The 5,615-nt window shown below is 35.7% G+C and overlaps 1 pseudogene; it reads right to left on the bottom strand.

Annotated features, from left to right (window-relative positions):
- Positions 1 to 4,410: 4,410 nt before the first annotated feature.
- On the bottom strand, positions 4,411 to 5,212 carry LOC131918717 (large ribosomal subunit protein eL8-like; annotated as a pseudogene).
- Positions 5,213 to 5,615: the final 403 nt, after the last annotated feature.

The raw sequence follows: 5,615 nt of genomic DNA, 5'->3' as shown, positions 1-5,615 counted from the left end.
CTGCAGAATATTTGACAGACTCTTCTGTGAAGCAGGAATTTTGAAGGACTGTTCTGCCTTTTTTTTTTTTTTTTGGTAAATTCAACAGTTTTTTTTTTCCTGTATGTCCTGCATGTCCAGTTTTCACAGTACATTGTCAGCAGTAAAAGGCAAGAACAGTTTCTTTGCCCAGTGGCTAACACTGCCACATTGAAAGAGAATTCTATAAGGAGTTTCTTCATTGCCCATCATCGCTGAAGTACATTGGTGGTGTCAGGAGCAGATGTGTTTCATTGTCCTGAAAAGCCCTAAGTTAACAAAACATTTTAAATGCCATATTCTGTGGGTCTTTGAAAGGTTTAAATACCGTCTAACTGTCTAAAATATATCTCTATATGATCTGAAAAGCATATCTAACATATCTATAAATTTGATTATTATAAATGACTAGCCATTAACCTGTATTTTCTGATTATCCTATATAGTTATAATAACAGCTTTCAAAAATTAGAATTTCACCTTACATTCTAAAATAAACAACATAGGTACAATACTTTAAACAAGAAATAAACATATATACAATATGTTGTAACAAAAATAATCTTAAATTTTTATCAATATACAAAAATCTTTAAACAAGAGTAGAAACATATGTACAGTATAACAAAAATAACTTTAAATTTATATTAATATACTATATTCCTCTAAATTGTAACAAACATCCATAACCCATCAAATAACCAAAAACAACCCATCACCCACAACACTTAGGAATGTGGGCATAGTTTTCACTAAACTGCTTCCTGCTTGCTGTGGGTGAAGGCATCTTTAGGGGTCCCTGTGCAAATTTTGCAATAATGACTAAGTCCCAGAAAGACCAGCAGTAACCTTTGTTGATAGATATCACCTGTCAAGTTTCAGGAGGTCTTGTCATTCAAACTTGATACAAATCAACCTTGAAGGAATCTACAGCCTCTCATCTCCTGTGGGAACAAAATTCCAAAGCATTTTTTATTTCCATTTGACAAACAGATTTTTTGACTTTTTTTTAAAAGTTAAGTTGTTTCTAAAGTATCTAGATTGTTCAATTTAGCAGTCCAATTCACAATCCCATGTGTCCTAGCAGCTGTCTTTTGCTTCTCAACAAATTCATCAAAAAAAAAAAAATCAAAATCAGCACAATAACTTACAGGATCTTCAGCCTTTTTTGACCATATGTGCAGATCTTTAAACTACTAACCTACATCTGGGTCGTGCCCATGTGCCTCTAAGTTGGCTCTGCCCCAGCTCCCAAAAAAATGACACAGAGGATTCTTCTTCATTATGAATGCCCAGTCTTAACTTGGTTTGTTTGCTGTCAGCTTTTCTTAACTTTAAATTATCCTATCTTTTGCTTCAGATTTTCCTATTCTCTTACTTCTGTAAATCTTACTCTTACTCAATGTCTGGCTTTATAGCTGGGTGGCTAGCCCTTAGAATCCTCCTCCTTATCTGGCTACTTCTCCTTTTTCTCTCAGATTTCTCCTTCTATTTATCTTCTCTGCCTGCCACGCCCACCTATTCTTTCTCCTGCCTTGCTATTGGCAGCTCAGCTTTTTATTGAACCATCAATGGTTTTAGACAAGCACAATAACATAGCTTCACAGAGTTAAACAAATGCAGCATAAACAAATGTAACACACCTTACAATAATATTCCCCAACATGTATGTACATGTCGTACACATTTGCAGAGGTTCCCACAGATGCCACAAGAGGGTATTGGTTTTAATGGAGCTGGAGTTTCCAGTGGATTTTAGATGCCCAATATATTTTCTGGGTCTTGAACTCTGGTCCTGAGGAAGAGCCAGGAGTCTTTATTTCTGAACCATGTCTCTGGCCTCAGTAACTAACTTTTGAATTTGAAAATATGCTCCTAAGTCTATCCTTCATTCAGATTATGACAATGAGATTTACTGAATGTTTTATTTTGAAATTAATCCTTTCAATACAGTTTTCTTTGTTCCCTAAAGCTCAGAGATCATTGTGGACACAGGGGCAGATAGATTGTATAAACAAGAAGAACAGGGGCAAGGCTATGAATTTATGTCTCCCAGAAATGTCAGAACCCATATCCATAGTATCTCACCATCATTACCGTCTAAACATGGGTTCAACAAGGACAAAGCAACAAACATGCTGATATGGACGAGGGAGCATCAAGCTGCCTCAGTTATAACAAAGAACAGGGAGTTATAAATACGGAGAGCTGGAGAATTAGCCTTTCCCAGGGAAAAGCACATGAATTTGGCTGTCAACTTACTGGTCAGGCCTATAAATGCACATGAAAGTAACATTATAAAGACTGAACAAGTTGTGAATATGTATGTAGGAACAAAAACATAATACATGTATCATATTAAATATTTATTGTATATCATTATGTGAATGTAAAAACAATTAATGGGAAAAAGGACCATGCATTAGAGAGAAGAAAGGGTTTATGGAAGCGTTCTGAATGGGAAAAGGGAAGGAAAATATATAATTGTGTTATAATCTCAAGATAAAAGAAATACATTTTTAATATTTTTATTAATTTTTCAGAATTTCATACATTGTATTTTGAACATTTATTTCCTCTCTCAACTGCTCCCAGATTAACCACCCCCTTTATAGCTATAAACTTTGTATTTTAATATTCTTTTACACATTGAGCCAAATTTTTGCTTCCTGTACACTCTTTTCTAATACATACTTGATTAATATGCACATACTCAACATACACCCAAAGACACACAGACCACACAAACTTGGACACAATAATGATTCTGATCACTGAGAAAAGAAATATATTTGATAACACTTTAGATTTTCTCTTTGATTGCCAATGTTTCCAAGTAAGCTATTAAAGTTAATTATTGAAAAAAATTTGTGATTTAATAATTTGAAAAGTTTAAGTTCTTACAAGTTTAAAGAATTTAAAGTGCTGTTACTTCCTCCAAAATCCTGACTTATCCATGCTGTAAAATCTCCAAAAGCACAAGGGATTTCTAAAAATTTCTTACCCAGGGAAAGATTTTCCGAGCTTCTCTGCACCAGCCAAACAAACACTGAAGCTTAGGGCAACACTGGCCTCATTTGTTATTCTTTCCTTGTAACAGGACAAAAGTCTTCCTTCAACTATAGATCTAGCACTTGCACTTTACAGAACTGCTCACTTAAAAAAATTCAACTTTGCATTGTTTGAAAAGGACAGCACATAGGATAAATGATGCTAGTCATCATTTAAAATAGAAAAAAAAATTTCATTCAATAAAACTAGACTTTATTTTGTTCCTTTCCTTTTAAAAATGTATTTATTAAATTTTTATTGTGATAAAATACAGCATTATGTAAAGGATACATAAACCTACATATTTGCCAAGAAATAACTGGCAATACAATATCATTAAAAAATGAGTATAATAAAAGTGATTATTGAGTACAAAGAAATAAGTTTCATGGTAGTTTTAATAATAAGGTGATTGATTTTATTGAAAATGAAGAGTAATTTTTTAGACTAGAATTTAGGGTGGTCTAAGAAGATGCAAATCTTTCCTCCTATCATAAATTATCTATTTTAATTTGTATTGATTTTGTAAGGTATAATCAAATTTTATAAAACAAAGGGACATGAAATTCATATTTATAGCTATTATTAGCTTCCTAATACAAAATGCATCAATAAGATATATACCAGTAGCATTTTGTTACTTATTCTTAGAATATGACAATAACCTATATCCAATGACCAAATATACCATCATAGGATTAATTATTTGAAACCAATGAAGCAAATAATTGATGCAACATTATGGACTAGTAATGCATCAGAGTAGACAAACAAATACTTAAAATTATTAATTTGAGTGTGGTAAAGTTAAAGCATTAAATGCAGAAACATCACAGCAGCAGCCACAATACTGAATTTTCCGTATTCTTTTTAATTACCTTTGACAAATTCATTCTCTCCCCTAATCTTCCATGGATTATAAAAGCTGAATGTATGACCTATAAACTCAAAAAATTACCTGTTCAAGTTTTAATAAGTATCATTCTAAGAGACATTGAAAAGAAGGAGAAAAACACCTCAGTGTACAGAACTTACATTCTAGTACTGAACATTAACCATCAATGTGATAAATAATTAAATTATATTCTATACCAGATTGACATTGTCCTATTGAAAACAGAATAACCTAAATGGGTTTTGAACTGTTTGTGGAAATTGATAGTTTTCAATTGTGTTGAGATAACAGAAAAGAGTTAAGGGGGTGAGCAATGCTGATCTCAGAGTTATAGAATAGAGAGTAATGTGAAATAGGAGGGGCTTTTATAAACATGCGACAAATAGTTCATCTTTTTTTTTTTGAAAGATAAGTTTGTAATTATAAGAAAACTTAGCAGGGTACATTTAACCCAATTTAGTGACAAGTTCTTTGGCCTTTGACTTTTCCAGCTTGGCAATCCGAGCCACAGATTTAGGACCCAGGACGTTGCCTCCCCAGTGCGGCGGATCTCATCATATCTGTTGTTGTAATTGGTCCTAATAGCTTCCACCAGCTCAGCCAGAGCACCCTTGTCTTCCGAGTTAACCTGTGTGAAGGCAACAGTGGTGCACGTCTTCCTGTGGACCAGCCGCCCCAGCCTGGCCTTTCCCTTGATGATGCAGTAGGGGACCCCCATCTTTGACACAGGGCAGGCAGGAAGACCACCAGCTCAATGGGGTCTACATCGTGGACAATCACCACCAGCTGAGCCTTCTTGTTCTCCACCAAGGTGGTGACTGTATTGACCCCCGCTCGGAGGACAGGTGGTCTCTTAGTTGGGACGTCCCCTTGGCCAGCAGCTTTCTTCTCAGCACGGGCCAGCAGCCTTTGCTTCTTCTCCTGCTTTGTCTCTGGCCTGTACTTGTGAGCAGGCTTAAGCAGCTGGGTAGCTGTTTGCCGGTCCAGGGCCTGGGGAACTGGTTAATGGCAGGAGGTACTTTGAGCCGCTTGTAGAGGATGACTCTTTGCCGCTGCAGCCTCATGTAGCGGGGCCATTTGACGAAGCGTGTGAGATCTCTTTTGGGCTGGATGTCCTGCCCAGTGCCGAAATTCTTAGGCCTTTTCTCAAACAAAGGATTCACCACCTTTTTGGCCTCCTGTTTCTTCATGACGACAGGGGTCCGGGGCCACCCTCTTCCCCTTGGCTTTCTTTCCCTTGGGCATTCTTAATAATAGAAAACCATCAGTCTCTAAAGAAGCAAATAATGCACGAAGAATATTTCTGGTATCATTCTACTTTAGTTTGCACAGAGTATAAATCAATATCACTTTTTGAGACTGATACTAGAAAGTGAAGTGTCATGATTAAAGAAAACAAGATTACAAGCTAGGCAGTGTGATTTGCCTGTAGCCCCCAAACTCTGGGGGCTATGAAAATAGTATTTGGCTGATTTTAAGGCCATCCTGTGTGGTAAAATTAATTCCTAGATATTGATAACTTGCATCAAAAAATTAAATGATAATAAATAAAGGAGAGTATAGAAAGTATCCCCACAGAAAAATGGAAAAGTGTATTAGTAACACTGCTGTTTTTCACCAGACTTGGTACTGTTTTTAAATTTAACTCATG

The sequence above is a fragment of the Peromyscus eremicus genome, chromosome 8b, assembly GCF_949786415.1.
Source record: "Peromyscus eremicus chromosome 8b, PerEre_H2_v1, whole genome shotgun sequence".
NCBI lineage: Eukaryota > Metazoa > Chordata > Mammalia > Rodentia > Cricetidae > Peromyscus > Peromyscus eremicus.
This window is presented reverse-complemented; position numbering and strand designations above follow the sequence as displayed.